The sequence below is a fragment of the Crinia signifera genome, chromosome 19 (genome assembly GCF_055691185.1).
Source record: "Crinia signifera chromosome 19, ASM5569118v1, whole genome shotgun sequence".
Taxonomy (NCBI): domain Eukaryota; kingdom Metazoa; phylum Chordata; class Amphibia; order Anura; family Myobatrachidae; genus Crinia; species Crinia signifera.
Genome location: NC_139226.1, coordinates 14,830,678 through 14,848,175, shown reverse-complemented (window position 1 = coordinate 14,848,175; position 17,498 = coordinate 14,830,678). Strand labels below are relative to the sequence as shown.

General features: G+C 47.9%; 1 protein-coding gene and 1 pseudogene across 2 annotated transcripts in view; one reads left to right on the top strand and one right to left on the bottom strand.

Annotated features, from left to right (window-relative positions):
• The first annotated feature begins 2,647 nt into the window (after positions 1-2,647).
• LOC146042155 (beta-1,4-galactosyltransferase 3-like) overlaps positions 2,648-17,498 on the top strand; it is a 67,917-nt gene continuing 53,066 nt past the window's right edge. Inside the window, exon 1 of one of the 2 annotated variants that reach the window (XM_083162075.1) lies at positions 2,648-2,820. The gene's annotated coding sequence lies outside the window, so the exon portion shown is untranslated. The remainder of the gene's footprint in view (positions 2,821-17,498) is intronic. The other variant, XM_083162073.1, reaches the window with a different exon arrangement.
• Positions 17,187-17,306, bottom strand: LOC146044218 (5S ribosomal RNA; annotated as a pseudogene).

Genomic DNA, 17,498 nt, shown 5'->3' with positions numbered 1-17,498 from the left:
CGATGCACGATGTGAGCGGATCGTCAGTGTTTCTTCCGACCCGCTCACGATGACGCGGTGGACACAACGTGCTCACAATGTGCACCGTGAGCGGTCCGATCCGATGGCGACCCGCACCTGGGAGTATGGTCGTTTCCAGATACTACCTGCTGAAGGTAGGTTCTGAATAACGACCGACCCGCGCATCGGATCGGTCCACACAGGACAGAAAAGGGCCCAATCACCACATAATCTACATCCAATCGGTCGGAATTGGATCTAGATTGATGGGATCGGACCCTTGTCGTCCTGGTGTGTACCCAGCATAAGGACACCCAAACGGCCTCTGTTTTTCTTCAATACTGAGCAATAAGTTAGTATTTATGCTTTTCTCACATACTTGCTACCCTACCTCCAATTGGCAGAAACACAGCTAAAATGGCCAGAAACACTGGTCTCCGCTTATTCAGAATTCACAATATGTGTACTGGCCGTGGCCTGTAGGCACCAAATGGGTGACAGAAGAAACGGTCCAGGATAAAAGAGGCATTCTGTTGGGATAGTCTATGCCCAGTGGCTTTTTCCTAGGGATGGATGTCGGAAACCAATGGTTGGCGGCTGTCAATGTTATTCCTGATCCGATGGAGATGCTTTCTCTCTTGGACAGTAGGTTTGTGATAGTTGCCATCCATTGACTGCTGCTTCCCATGGATGGCTTTTACCCAGTGGTGGGCACTGAGAAGAGGTTACAGGGCTCAGGTCATGAGGCCACTTTTTGATGCGCGGCTTCACCGCGCAAGGGTCCTGCCTGCTGCAGGTGGGCCTGTGTGCTCGAAATGCCTGGGCCGATTTCTGGTCCCAGTCCAGCCCTGGTGATGGAAGTGTCATGGTGTATTGGGCATGTATGGCTGCCAATGGAGCTGGTTCAATTGTATTTATTGATAATGTGACTGCTGACAAAAGCAGCAGGATGACTTCTGAAGTGTTTTGGGCAATAATATCTGCTCATATTCAGTCAAATGCTTCAGAACTCCTTGGACGGCGCTTCACAGCGCAGATGGACAATGACAGTTTTGCATACTTCAAAAGCAACCAGAGTTATTTAATGCAAGGAAGTGGAATGCTATGCAATGGCCAAGTCAATCACCTGACCTGAATCCAATTGATGAAGGCAAGACTGAAGGGAAAATGCCCCAAGAACAAGCAGGAATAGAAGACATTTGCGGTCTTGTTGTAGTTTGATTTGCGGTAGAGGCCTGGCAGAGCATCACCAGGGATGACACCCAGCGTCTGGCGATGTCTATGCGTTCCAGACTTCAGGCTGTAAGTGACTGCAAAGAATTGGAAACAAAGTATTAAAATGTGAAAGTTCAATTTAGGATTGTTTATATTGTCCCATTACTTTTGGTCCCTTAAATAGTTGGAGGCACATATAGAACCCGTTGTTATTCATGCACCGTTATCCTGATTTGGATGTTAATATCCTCAAATTAAAGCTGGAAGTCTGCAGATAAAGCTCATCTTGTTTGGTTCATTTCAAATCCATCGTGGTGGTGTATAGAGCCCAAAATATGATAATTGTGTCACTGTCCCGATATTTATGGACCTGACTGCCCAGTGTGTTGCCATCATTGATGTGAGGGACCAGTGGAGCATTATGGAGAGTAGGTGGTGGATGGACACCCCAGGACAAGGGCGTAACTACCATAGGTGCAAGGGGTGCAGCTGCTATGGGGCCCATCTTTGCTGGCTAACTAGTATGTTTTACATACATTTATCACCATCAGTTGCTAAATAGGGGGCAGTGCCGGTGTGAGGCACGGGAGCGCCCCAGGCAGGGGGGGGGGGGGGTGCTCCGTTGCTCCCCCGGCCTCTATACAGGAGGGGTAGGGGTGCTGGTGATTGCGTCGGCAGGCCACCATGGTGCTCCGGGGGATGGTGGTGACGCTGCAGTAGGTATGGTTAAACTGGATTGATGGCTAAAGTTTCTTCTGCACATGAATCCCGGCCGGGCAGGCTGCCCGCACTGACCTGTCCTGTTGCACTGCACATGCGGGGCTAAGCGATGGCAGGAACCATCGATGGTGTGAGGTAGAATGGTTTATAGCCATTAATGGTTCCTGCTCTAGAAGCCATCGATGGCAACCATCGATGGGGGATGTGCCGATGGCCATCCCTACGCTGCCCGGGCCCAGTATTGCAGCAGCCTCTGCATGGCGCAATGTATCCCACCTGGTGCCACTCCCCTCTCTGCTCCCTGCTGCACACTGGCACCCTCCAGTGGCCGGCGCCCTAAGCAAATACCTAGACCTGCCTAGTGGTGGTGCCGGCCCTGATAGGGGGCCCCTACAAACTTTTGCTATGGGGTATAATATGTAGGTACGCCTCTGCCCCATGGGTTACTCCTTCCATGGGTTACTACCAGGGTATGGGCAGGGATGGCTGTGGGCATGGGTGCCTGGCATCTGTGTGAGCAGACTGTTGATGCCAGTGCAGGGTGCCCATCCCCAGCCAGGGCACAGTGTGAGAGGAAGCAGGCGGACGGGGGCATCGGGTGGGCGTAGCAGGGGCGCGGTGGGTGCTGGGTGGAATGGATGGAGAGAGCGGAAGCCCGGAAGGGGGGAGCACGCGCGGCCGGAGAACGGGGGATGCAGCGTGCGGCGTCACGTGACGTGGAAGGGGCCTGCGGGGGCGCGCGCTCCACCCCCCCATGTGACTGGCACGCGCCCGCAGCCGGCGGCGATCCCCCCCCCCGCCTCCTCCGATCGTACGCACGTTACCCGGGCTGCTGGGGGGAGGAGGAGGGAAACACCGGAATCCCGGGAGCCCCGGTGGCCTCAGGTAACGGAATGTGACTGGGGGGAGGATGGAGTGTGGCGAGTGATGGAAATCCACCCGGTCTCCGAGTCCGTTATGTCCCGGTCCCACCCTGTGATTAACTCACCCTGACAGCCCTGTATGTACCCCCCCAGCCCTGTATGTACACCCCCCCCCCCCAGCCCTGTATGTACATACCTCCCCCCCAGCCCTGTATGTACATACCTCCCCCCCCCCCCAGCCCTGTATGTACATACCTCCCCCCCCAGCCCTGTATGTACATACCTCCCCCCCCAGCCCTGTATGTACATACTTTCCAACATGACCCTCTCCAGGAGGGACACATTGCTCTGTTTCAGGACTTTTCACTTAATGATTGCCAGCACCTGTGTGGAAGCACCTTTCTTATCAATTAACCTGTGTGACACAGGTGATGGCAATCATACATTATGAGTGAAGCCCAGAAACAAAGCAATGTGTCCCTCCTGGAGGGTCATGTTGGGAGGTATGTATGTATACCCTCCATCCTCTATGGATCCCCCCGCCGCCTTTATCCCCGTGTATCCGTCTGCCCTGTATGTACCCCCCCCCAGCTCTGTATGTATCCGCCCTCTTACCCTGTATGTATCTATTCCCCCCCCCCCTGCCCTGTATGTATGTATCCCCCCTCGCCTTGCCCTGTATGTATGTACCCCCCCTCGCCTTGCCCTGTATGTATCCCCCTGCCTCCTTTATCCCCGTGTATCCGTCTGCCCTGTATGTACCCCCCCAGCTCTGTATGTATCCGCCCCCTTACCCTGTATTTATGTATGTATCTATTCCCCCCCCTGCCCTGTATGTATGTATGTATGTATTCCCCCCCCCCCTGCCCTGTATGTATGTATTCCCCCCCCACTGCCCTGTATGTATGTATTCCCCCCCCCCCCTGCCCTGTATGTATGTATTCCCCCCCCCTGCCCTGTATGTATGTATGTATTCCCCCCCCCCTGCCCTGTATGTATGTATTCCCCCCCCCCTGCCCTGTATGTATGTATCCCCCCTCGCCTTGTCCTGTATGTATGTATCCCCCTCGCCTTGCCCTGTATGTATGTATCCCCCCCACGCCTTGCCCTGTATGTATGTATCCCCCCCACGCCTTGCCCTGTATGTATGTATCCCCCCCACGCCTTGCCCTGTATGTATGTATCCCCCCCACGCCTTGCCCTGTATGTATGTATCCCCCCCACGCCTTGCCCTGTATGTATGTACCCCCCCTCGCCTTGCCCTGTATGTATGTACCACCCCTCGCCTTGCCCTGTATGTATCCCCCTCGCCTTGCCCTGTATGTATCCCCCTCGCCTTGCCCTGTATGTATCCCCCCTCGCCTTGCCCTGTATGTATGTATCCCCCCCACGCCTTGCCCTGTATGTATGTATCCCCCCCCACGCCTTGCCCTTTATGTATGTATGTATCCCCCCCACACCTTGCCCTGTATGTATCCCCCCCACGCCTTGCCCTGTTTGTATGTATCCCCCCACGCCTTGCCCTGTATGTATGTATGTATCCCCCACGCCTTGCCCTGTATGTATTATGTATCCCCCCACGCCTTGCCCTGTATGTATGTATCTGTCCCCCCCCCCCCTTGCACTGTATGTATGTGTCCCCCCCCCCCTTGCCCTCTATGTATGTGTCCGCCCCCCCCCCCCCCTGCCATGTATGTATATCCCCCCCTTGCCCTGAATGTATCTTACTGTACCGGAAAGTTAAATAAGGGCTGGTTTATGCTGAGCACAAGTACAATACAACCATTTTGTTGTCTTAAATGGAAGACAGTCTGCTGGAGAAGAAGGGTGTATAATTCTGCTCTTCCAGTCTGTCCATATCTCATGTACTGTGGTCTCAAGCACTGTGTGAACCAAAAGTTTCTGCCAACCAGATGTTATATTCACCCTTGTTGCAAAACTGATCAAGCGACAGAACTGGATGTTTTAGGCAGAGTCCGTTAATTTTTTGCATTGTTCAATATTTTATTTTAAATGCCTCCTCCCACCATTGTACTTTTTCTTAAATAACTTATCCCCCATTCATACACGCCTTCGCCTTCCATCTCCTTCCGATATCCAGTGTCTTGAATTACTCCAATAGGTTTTTGTTCCGGCTGTTAGGATATTCTATTCATTGGGTTGTTATAAGCGCAGATGCATATTTTGCGCCTTCAGTCTTTGAGTGAAGCAAATGGTAAAGTATAAAGACGGCAGGATATTATTGCGACATCGAGCTCCTGTAACGGGCAGTATTGTGGACGCCAGCGATTGTCAGTGGCTGGAATTCCGGCTGTCGGGAAATCATACTGAACACGCGGACTGTGCGTCAATGAGCCTTTCCCACACCGAGAAAAGCTTTTGTGTGCGTCACTTTTTTTCTTGAGAAGCCTATAGCCCTCTGGTTCCCAAGCATGTCCCGCATCATACCCAGGCTTCTTGCCTGGTATAGCTTACAGACAATTGGCAGTATTCAATCACCCGCCGCTATTCCTGATGGGGGAAATAGCGAAGGGTGTCTATTCAATGCTGTGTTTCTCAACAGCGTTGAAGAGGCATCTCGGCAGAACGGACCAACTTTAAAAGCAATCAACGGCCAGGTCTCGATGATCCATGGTCGTTTCTGCAGACCCGCCCCCTTTTTGTGGTTCGGCAGGCAGGACATTGAACCCCGCCTGCGGAATAACAGGCGAGCGGCCTGAGAACGGGCCAGGGTCATGACTGTTGGGACCTGTGATTAAATACTCCCCAATGTCTAGGTTTAGCCCAGAAGTTTGACATGAACAAAGTCGACACGGAAAAAAATAGTTGACATGAGTTTTTTTTTTTTTTTTATATTTTATGTGTCACGTGGACCCCCAGTCTGTGTACCGCTTTGCTCGCTGTGCCTGGCTCCGCTGCCGCTGTTCTTGACACACTTTACCGTTCCCATTTGCAGATCACGTAAATGGCAAAGCTTGAAAAAGGCTCAGAAAATAAAGAAAGAAAAAAAACCTGAAAAAAAACTCGCGTCAAGCTTGTCCTGTCACCTTTTTACCATATGGTGTTGACCAAGACATGGTCTATCAGGCACCCGAATACCACAGAGTAAAACATTAAATACCAGCCTCTAGATGCAGTCCCAGAACCCTCGTATAACAGGGCGGGACCACAGGCAATGCAGCAAGACAGCTGCGGAGCCACCACACTTGGAACAATTAAGGGACGTGTGAGGGGTAGCTGTATGGAGCTTGGAGAAGTGATATTGATCCCGATAAAGAACGTTACATGATAATGCTCCAAGCCAATCAGCTCCAATATGTAAATTGACAGGAGCTGATTGTAGTTTACAGAGAGCTCTCTTCAGCGCCCTGTTCCTTTTATGTGAATAATTCGGCCCCTCTGGGATGTCTGCTGTCACTTTCTTACACGTGATATGTGCACTTATTAAACATGCAGAAAACAATAGGAGTGGGGAGTGTTGGGGCTCTGGGGTTAATATGGGATCGGTGGGTAGTAAGTAAATATTTTATAGTGGAGGTGAACTGACGATGGGGAGCAATAACTGTAGGCTGGGTGTTGATGGTGGTGATCAGGAGAAGAATTGCCAACTGTGTGTGATAGTATAGTAACCTGCCCCCGGTGCGGCAATGCCTGATGTCTGGCAGGCTAACGACGGGGGTCCGGTAACCTGGTTCCCTCACAACAAACCCTGGAATGGGTGCATGTACCACCAAAGACAATAGCAGGAATCCGGTATGCAAGTGATGTGCAGATAAGGTAGTAGTAGCTTACTGTTCGGTATCGATGTGTCAGCGAATCTCACTCTGTGGTTGAAGTATCCATGCAGTGCAAGTAGGAGGACATGTGAGGGGAGGGGACATCATTTTAACACCCAGCCTACAGTAATTGCTCCCAGCTCCCCATCATCAGTTCACCTCCACTAAAAAATATTTACTTTAACCCACTGATCCCATAACCCCAGAGCGCCAACACTCCCCACTCCATTGTTTTCTGTTCATCACCAGGGGGACCGGGATTTTTCCCCCAGCAGTGTAGGCCGCTAAGAGTTCGCTCTAAACGCTGTGTAAATCTTTACATTATTAAACATGCAGCCTACAGGCTTTCACTGCAATATGGGCGTTTCTGCCAGAAGTGACCTGGTCTAATGGGCAAATTCTTTGCTATTTTTAGGTTCTCTGTGTGTGATAATGAGAAATACTGTGACACTTTGAATCCGATGTCTCTGGGTTTTCCTTATGGTGATGAATTGCAGCGCACGCCGTACAGAGTATAGGGGTGTGTCCGCTTTGCGCCTCAATCTTGGGAGTGGGAGAATTCTTTAGAAGTCAAACACTAGCTTAAAAGTTATGTTTGTCTAAGCAAAAAGTAAAGTGGACCTTTAGCTCGTTGCTTCTGTGTCGCAACGCTCCACCCAACGTGTTCCAAGATGTGCGGCTATGCATCAGCCCACTGTAAATGGATCTTCCTGTTTCGTGGGTCCGGGCGTGTCTTATTGGCTGTCTGTTTTAAGGGGCATTTGCCATGCTTCGGGCATGGTGGCTCGCTATGCTTGGCACACTATTTTATTCTCCCACCATGCCTTAGAGCACAGGTCTTCAACCTGTGGCCCTCCAGATGTTGTGGAACTACATTTCCCAGCATTCCCTGACAGTTTTGGCTTGCTCTTATAGGAAAAAATGTGGCAATGCATGTTGGAACATGTAGTTTGACAACATCTGGAGGGCCATAGGTTGAAGACCCATGCCGTAGAGGATGGATACCGCTTGTCTGTCGACAAAAAAAAACGAATGACGACATTTTGACTGGCCACCTTCCCATTGTTGATCCTAATGTTTGTGTCGATCTTCCATCCCTGTCAGCCTAAGCCCTGTCGACCTTCAGTAGACAGACCAATGCATGTCGACCTAAATGGGTCAACCGAATGACAGTCTCCCCTTTTATTCCCATACGCTATGCGGTTTGGGCCCGATTCCGGCAGATCAAGCATGAAATCTGCCTAAATCGCATGTGTCTGACGTCTGATGCGCGGTCCCATGCGCATCGGATGGGACCAGGAGATTATAAGCGGGGATTGTATGCGATGTATAGAGGGGGGGGGGGGGATTGTATGCATCCTCTCTGAGGGGGGGAATCACATAGTGTATGGGCACCTTTTTGTGCAAAAGGAGCTCACCTGGTTTTAATACCCACGCGTTTTACAATTAATAATTTTCTCACATGTTAAATAGGGTTTTTGGAATACCGCAGAAGTGTTTTTGTTTTATTTTTTTGTGTAGTTATCTTCTGCCTCTCTTTTTGCGCAATCTGCTTTGCGCTGTGGCGACGGTCTTATGCGTTTTCCTTATAACGATTGCAATGAGCTGGATATCAGTTTGGGGGTTTGTACTATTATCCCCTGGCTCACGTGCTGGTCGTTACAGCGCGTCTTCTCACACCTTTTGTTATTTCCTGTTCTGAGACTGTAAAACTTGGCTTCTGTTGTAATCTAGCGCAGATGTAATGTGGGAGGGTAACAGTGTCTCTTGTGTGAACCGCTGGTAGCAACTTTGCAGCTTTTCTATATAGCAGAAAGGAATGTGTGCATGTCTAATCCCTGCTGGTTAAGTAACGGTTCCAGCAAGCGGACACCAGATCCTCTGCATGAACCGGTTTGTGTAGTGTACTTTGTGTATGCATTTTATCTGGCTTCAGTCCTTTCACATGCACAAGCTTGGCTGCATTTACCATCGTCCAAATTAGCTGCACCCTGAAACTTTTTCAAGACCTCTAAAGGTTTTTTTTTAGTCTTTGTTGTGCTGAGACCTACAGTAATACTCCACATTTTTGTATATTAGGGATACACAGGTTGTCCTCATACATTGTGGCTGCGGTCGCGCCAAGCAGCCCATCTCGGCAGCCAGATCTTGTGTTGTGGTTGAAAATGGGTCTTGTGAGCTGATTCGGCTTTGTCTGGTTCTAGGTGTGTTCTTCATAAACTCCACACTTAAAAAAACTGTTTAAATTTCTTTTTTTCTCTCCTTTTCACAGTCTTCAATGTAATGCATTCTTTTGACTGAACCTTTTGCTTGTGTCGTCACTGGACTTTGTTGATCCTAGGATTCATAGTACTTTAGCACCCTGCGCCCAATCAGTGATGAGGGCGTATTTTTAATTTTGAAGGGCATCATTGTAGAAGTGACGTATCTCTCAAGCTTCTGTATCTGTAGCGATACATTACGTTTAAAAGTTTCCCCTCATTTAAATATTCTGTCATCACTGATTGGGTACAAGGAGTGACAATATGTACCATTATGTGGGAGTAATATAGAGGCCCAACAGGGCACATGAGTTTAAAAACTAGAATATTTACAGCATCCAATGACCCCCAATATTTATTTGACCCCATAGTGTTCCTTCTAGGGCGGGAAGGGCGCCTCTGCATGGGGGCAGCATAAGGGGTGCGGACCGGGCACGCCAAAGTCACTGTTTTGGGCGGTCCTGGGCTGCCAACGGGGTGTGCCCGGTCCGCACCGTGATGAAAAGGGGCGGGCCTGTCCGGCCACTCCGAAGGCTCTGCACTGCCGGGATAGCATCACTATCTACAGTGGAGCCGGGCTTCCCCGGCCACACCAAAGGGGTCGGAGACAGGCTGTTTTAGGGGGACACTGCCAGAGGGACAAACAAACAGCCTAGCAGGAACACTACCCCAGACAGGGGACATTGAACCCTGTGACATGTCAGGAAATTGTGACATTGTCTGAAAAGGAAGTTGGAGTTGTCCGACAATAACGAATAAGGGGAAATATGGTGTGTAAGGGGGAACTCTTCTGTTGAAATTAGATTGTCTCAGAATTGTCATTAAACCAGGACACCTGCATTTATCGACAGTCCTGCGGTTATTGTCTGATTATCACTTCTAGCACAGCGTGATTATTACTTCTAGCACAGATTGATCACTTCTAGCACAGCGTGATCTGTGTTTAAGCACTGATATACAGACCAGGCCTGTGCTGGAGGACCACAGCAGAGATCGACACAACCAGGTAGGGAAGAGAAACTGCATGGGTTTTGAAAGATGCATTGTTCTTGAATGAACACTACAGTAGCTGCAAGGTAGCTGGAGAACAGGCCCACATGGCCTAGATCCTTGATGGCTAACATTGACACGCCAGCTGTTGCTGAACTACACATCCCAGTATGCTCTGCATCAGGTACAGTGCAGGGCCTGGTCCAGGTCAGCGACCAGTAGGGGTGAACAGATACCAGTCAGGGAGGGGTGTTGGCTGCATGTCTACACATACACTGCAGCACGCGGTTCCAGGTGCCACAAAGCAACCTGGTGGTGGCAATATCATGCCAGCCCACTGCGCAGTGGGTGGAGTCAGTAACAAGCTGTAAGAGGGATTCCCCTATTGGCCAGTTTGTGTTTTACATACACGCTGTGGAATTGCACCTTGTGGTGAACGGATCGTATTGTGTTGTCTGAGTCTCTTTCTCTGGAATTGTTACTTGTTATATTTAATTCATCGCTCATTGATTTCCTATAGCGAGACAGTTGTCTGAGAAGTCCTCCGGGGAGGGGACGCCGGCCAGCATCTCTGTGTAACTGATGAACTTGCAGACGTGCTTACAGCTGATGTAGATAAGAGTACGCTGTTGATCGGTTGTGCCGGCAGTACGGTTCCTGGAGGTGGAATCGTCAGGATCGAATTCTGCCTCACTGCTCGCTGCACTCCATTCAGTGCTGGGTTTAAATGGACTTTATAGTATTCTAATAGCTGTACAAGTTCCCTAATCCCCCTACTAGACTGAAATAACTCTGCTTCCAGTCTTATGGTGTGTACACACGGCAGATACTGCTGTGGGATGTGAGTCCCGACGCGATCAGATCGGATCGGGACTCGCATCTCACGGCATGCTAGAGGGGCCCAATTTAGACTATATATAATGCAGATCTGAACTATATAGTATTGCCTGCCCTCTCTATCTGGCTGCCGATATGCGCTCACACGGGAGCGCACGTGGGGCTTACAAGCCCTAAAAAAGCATGCGACTTGGCTTCCGATGTTCCCTATTCCGGGAACATCGGAAGCCAAATCGTACCGTCTGTACACACTATTACAGCGTACGACGGTAATCGCTCAGTAATACCAAATACAGATTCTGTTTTATTTACAGTATAAATAAACCTGTAGAACGCCATAGATTAGCTCTGTGATCAGATTGTCCTCTCGAGGCCCCGAAACTTCGATCCAATATAGCGTTGCCTGGACACGGTCCTCATAGCCCTATAACCGTCCTGGTTTTCAGGATAGCCATGCTGGAGAACATGTGACTTCATTAGCAGCTCATTTTTAATGTAAGTGCTCCAACCGCCTTTTTTTATGTCCGCTTCGGCCTGCCAGGATTGTAGCCATAGGGAACGTCTGGCAATAACTGATAAGGCCGAAACTCTAGCAACCAGGGCTGCTGAATCTCTTGCGGCCTCCCCTATGTAAATAGCGGATTCACGCATATGATCGCTAGTAAAGCCAATTCTTCCAGCGAACCTTGTTCCGTCAGACCCCTGGATATTTCCTCCCATTTTTCCATGGCCCTGCTGACCAAGGAAATGACAACAATACGGCGTAGACTTACACCTGCTGTGGTGTAAATATGTTTAAGACCTGTCTGTCAGGTGCATCTTTTAACGCCACCATCCCCGGAATGGGAAGGGCCGCTTTCTTTGAAAGCTTAGACACGGAAGCGTCTGCCAACGGTGGGTTTTCCCATCTGGCCCCAGCCTCTGGTGGGGGAAAAATGGTATGAAACCTTAAAGCATTTTAATAGTTTAAACTTTTTATATGGGGATTTCCAAATATCCAATAGAGGCTTTTCTAGCTGTATGGACTCTGGGAAGGTAACTACGGATTTTGTGGATCGGCTGAATATTGACACAATGGCCGGAGGCTCCGGCTCCGCTACATTGAGAGTAAACTTAAGAGCCTGACTGAGGGCTTCTACCCCTTGAGTCCCTTCCTGGGAATCTTCCTCCACAGGGGGAAGGGGTTCCTCTTGGAATTCACCCTCTTCCAGAGGGTCATCTTGTTCTTCCTCCGAAGTGTCAACTTGCAGTAATAAGGGGACACTCCTCTTTTTGGGAGGAGGGGGGGCACTCCTAGCCTGCGTGGGTGCCCTGGCTGACCTTACTAGGGAGTCCACAGAATTAATCAGATCCCTGGCCCAGGAGGGCTAGGCAGAACTGATAGAAGCCAGCTGTGTATGTAAAAGTTCCCTGTTCCTGCAGGACGCTGCCAGCTCTGATGCCAGTGTGGATAAAACACTGGTGACCCCCTCAGCATTAAGGAGGGCAGGAGGCTGCTCCTGTACATTTCCCCTCCATAACCATCTTTGCACTGAGACACACCCTTGATATGTTGTGTAAATTGTTCATTGCACACGAACAGTTTTTGAGAGGCCTTGGAGAGAGAACTCTGTGCTGTCATGGTGAATTGCAACACACACACACACACACACACACACACACACACACACACACACACACACACACACACACACACACCACAAGCTTCCCACAAAATTGACAGGCTGTCCCAACCAGATTGAGAGAGATAAAGCAGTGAAGAAGGGAAGAATACAATAGGGGGAGAGGAGTCCACCTTCCCCGAATTTAACCCATTAAAAGCTGGTTTCCAGCAGGGGAATCCTATAAGGAGCGCCCAGCGCAGTGTCTACCACTGAGGAGGAGGAGAGGCGCCTGGATGTCCGGTTCTTGAAGGGTCTGTGGAGGCACACCAAGAGTGAAGAGGCAGCGTGGGCTGGTAATGGTGCCGCACCGATGACAGACATGGGAAGAGAAGCTGTTGAACTCCACCCCTTCCGTCCTGCTCAGTGTGCGCTATTGGCCGTGACGCTGATTGACAACTCTCCCCGCTAGACCAGTGCGCAATGCTGGTCTAGCCATAGTCCCTGGACCCTCCAGCAGGTGACGCGGCCGTAGACCCTTAACACTAGCCGCGAGTGGCTGTGGCAGGTCTCTGGTACCGATGCACCAGTGGCCGGGGTCAGCAGCGTGCACCGCAGGCAGTGTCGCTCTGACCCCCCGGAGGGCATCCCACAAAGCAGGCAGCCAGTATGGTCCCCTGGCTGCCTCTGTCACTCTTAAATATAAAATATGGCACAACGGAATATGCTGCGCTATATAAGAAACTGTAAATAAAATTAAAAGCAATAAGAGCCCCTTTTAGTAGGAGCCCCTGCCCAACGATCCGACTCCTCCGGGCACTTAACTAAGACTGGAGTCTGAGGGAAGGATAGAGGGGGAGGAGCCATGCCACATTTCAATTTCGTAAAGTGCCGACTCCTCCAATACACCACTCTATCCCCAGTGTAGTAGTTTCAGTGTCCCAAGGATGAAGGATAAAAATAAAATCTATATTCTCCCAGTGCTAAAACATGAAACCTGGAATGGGCTACAATGATTTAATCCATTGTTTGCTGTCTATTTGTTGGCTGTTACTTCCTTTCATGAAACTGTTCCAAGTCATTGTTCAAACTGTCAAATTAAGATGAACATACTACACCTCAATGGACTAGTTTGTTGGCAGCTCTTAAGCTTTGTATGTGAGTCAACCCATTAATAAGCAGCCGGGCAGCACAGAGGATGCTTTTACCACTCAGGCCGAGTGTAGACAAGAAGGTAAACTGTTATTGATTGCAGTAATGCAGGCAGGCTTGACCGTTCGTGTGTGGTACTAGCTAATATAGGTTCTCCCTTCGCCTTGTATAATAAAAGTCGAACGTGGCTCCTCCCTTCTATGGGGGAGATTCAAGTGCCAGTAGCATTCTCAGCGCCCAATCTCAGCATTGTGAGTGCAGCAGTACTCAGACTGTGTCCATGTTGACGGTGTTGACATTCGGGACCATAAAAAACTGAACACCTCATGTTGAACTTTTGACTGTCGACCTAATGCTTGTTTCAACGTTTTGACCCTGTCGAACTTCAGTGGTCAACCCAATGACCCATGTCCATGGAAGCTTGACCACACATACCCAGACGTAAGCCTTTCCAGGTTCCAGTGTATGAGCCTTGTGGTGTCATGAATTGACCCCTTATGATGCAGTAGGAGGAGTTAATAGCAGGTGGCCAATCACGGTGAGAGGGAATTTCCATGCGCCAGGTGCGGTAAAGTAAGCTCAGGATAATGGGCCTAGTATGTGCTGTCCGGTCATTAGGCCGCAGGGGGCGCCGCTCCCTATAATATGCCTAATTAGTAATGTGTTGTTTTCTTTAGTTGTGGTTTTGTTGTGGTAACTTTTGTCTATTGTTGTCTGTAGCCGCAGATTAGTAAATATTGGTCTTCCTATCTTTAGGTGTAGTAATCAGGGATCAGAGATAATTCTAGGCGCGGAGGTATGTTGCTCCCGTGCAAACACTGTTTTGCTGCTGTATCGGCTACCTCACGTAAAGGTCCAGGACTCCTCGTAGTACTGATGGCCCGCTAACTTGTTGTGTTGGTGACAGAGAGTCTTAGTGTACCGGTCACCGGCGAGCGCAGGAGGAGGGGCTTGTTGGGTTACTCAGTTAATTCATTGGCTACGAGCTATTGTATTAGCAGGTCTGGTACCTGCCAGTTTACAGTCTGTGGCAGGTTTCCGATGGGGCCACTTGGCAAGGCTGGCACTTATCAGCCCAGGCTGGTCTGGTACAGATGCTGACTTAAGCTATGTACACATGCTTCAATTTTCCCTGTTTTTGATTTGATTTTTCTTGTAGAAGCAAAATCGAATGGTTTTTAGGATGCTTTCAACTGGCATTTGATTCGATGCGCGCTCCCGTTTTTCTCTATCGAAAAAAAAAATATACTATGCAGCCAAGGAAATATCGAATTCGATATTGAAATCAAATTGAATGCAGAAGTGCAGATGGAATGTGAAAACAAATGCAAATTCGAAAGGAGGCGAAGAGGGAAAATCAAATCGCAAAGCAAAAGCAAACCGATGTGTCTGTACACACCTTTATATCGATCGCCAGCGTGAATCCTTCCAGTATTGGTGCATCCAAGTTCGACTTCGGTACTTATAGATCTAGGTAAAAATAAATCGGTTTGTGCATTTTTCTTCCATAGCCGGATGTCAGATGTGTTCTTTTATTCCAGCCTTGTGTGGTATTGCACATATGGGGCAACCCGCTAAACATTTAGCGGGTGGTTTATCACATTTTGGTGAGATATAAAGTACCGATCAATTGGTCCCTAGCTTCCGTTTTACAGGCAGTGTTTGTAAAATGACAGAAGCTGATTGGTCGGTACTTTATCTCTTGATAAATCCCCCCGTAGACATAACTCATTTTGGGCAATGACGTCGCCGACTCGCACATTACCAGCACTGACGCCTGTTTACTCTTTTACTTCTTTATCGGTAGAGGTCGCAGTGTCGGAGCTGGTACTCCATGACAGCGGACTAACCCCATCACCGCTGATAACCACCATGACACTGGTCATAACAGACACAGAAGTGAGAGGAGGAAACTGCCGACTTATGGACCACAGAAGATTGATGCTTGAGGTTATCTGGGGTCAGGGGGTTGTCTGAGTACAGAGAGGAACACATGTAAGGTCTGTGCAGGGGAGTAGAACAGGGTCACTGTTCACAAGGGTGCACAGGCTAAGCTGCTGCAGCAAGGAGCAAGAGCCCCAGGCTGGCGGTGTATGTATGTATATATATATATATGTATATATATGTATATATATATATATATATATATATATATATATATATATATATATATATATATATATATATCTATGTATTTTGGATGAGCGGCGCCACTAGTGCTCCTCAAGAAAAATAATAATATCACCAGCAATTTTCCCTTATATTATAGAGGGTGTCTGCCAATTCTTTAAGAATTAGTGTCGGTAGAACACTTTAAAAGGTATAAAAGAAGTAGATAAAGATAGCGGCGACTAATTGCTGAGCTGGATATAGTAAAAAATATTTATTTTAGATGACAATATAAGACAAAAAAGTACGTATAAAAAGGAGGACTATTTTTAAGATATAAATATAAAAAATACATACAAAAAATACAAGGAAAAACTGGAGTAGAATAAAAACACAATCTTCCTAAAATCAAATAAAAAGATATAAAGGAGATTTGCTTAACTTAAAAAGGATGGAGATCAGAGGTTGCCCAACGCGTTTCGTCGATGTGACTTCATCAAGGGGTAACAGGCAACTGAGACCAGACCGGTATTTATACCTGTATGTCTGTCTCCTGGCTATATGACATCACTTCCTGTGATAAATTGGTATGCAGGGCTATAAGGCTATTTAAACAGTTATTTTCTTTATCAAAGTGCTGTTAGTATTACTGGCTACATGTAATCAGACAATCGCTTGGTTCAGAAAGAACAGAAAATAAATATAAACATTTATATAAGTCCTAAAAGCATATAAAACGGTAATTCGCGGCACTTCCGCCACGTTTCCGGCATCCAGGCAGTCCTACTGCGCATGTCCAAGTTTGTATAAGGCTCGTTTTGACCTTCTTTGCGCATTGCGCATGCGCCGACCGTCAGACGACCAGATATAGTCCTAGGCATTCTCAGGATGGAGTGTCCGTTTCACTGGGTGCCGGCGGCCATTTTCTAGTGGATCTTAGTAGCTTGTAGGAAAGATTGATTTTGTACGGCGGCCATCTTGGTGGAGGTAGCTTGTTGAATTCCGCGATATATAAAGGCAGATAAAGGGGGACATCGTAAATATATAAAACATACTTTCGTATCTGTGTATTCAGCGCTTATATGGTACACTTAATGGGGGATATTTCAAACGTTGGTGTTCTGAATAAAGTGCTAAAATGCTTTACATTGATAATACAGTACATTGCGGCGGCCATCTTTGTTGAGGCATTTAATCAGAGATATATTTTACTTCTATGTGAAAAAAGGGGACCGTGGATAATAAAAATCTATAATTCAGTAGAATTGCACATATTAGTGCCTATGAAAACAACTAGTGAGGATGCTCCAAATTAGATGGATATTTTAGATAAAGGTCTGCATATTTTAATGCAGTGAGATTATTCTAGGTATTTATGCATGAATAACAGGATTTTTCGGTGTATTTTGGAAAGAAAAAAGAAGGTGATATTCAAGAAGCGTGAGGACTAGACAATAATATTTATTTAGTATGTGCATATATACATGTGTTTTCTAGCTGTGGTATATATAGATGGATAGTGATTATACGTGAAGATAGGTTTATGAGAGTTGGTGATACTTAATAGGTGAGAATAGTTAATAGTGTGGGTTTAGAAAAGGATAATTGGTGATTTTATTAGGACAGCTGATATATTAACATCAAGGTCAGTCGTCATTTTTGTCACTACAGCACCTGGTTTTCCCAAGGGGTCTCCCTTCTTGGTACTAGCCAGGCCCAACACTGCTTAGCTTCCAAGATCGGACGAGATTGGGCGTCACATAGTGTGGTATGACTGTAGATAAATGCCATGACAATTTTTAGATGTTTAGAGACTTTATTTTATTAATAATTTAAAAAAGATTTTAAAAGAGTGTACATGGGTTGTGATAGGAGAAGTGCCAGTAAGAGAAGGTAGTGATACGTTTTTGACCTTATAAGAATGGTGCTATTTCGTAGCTGTCATTGAAACCCTGTGGGTGCATGGTATCCAAC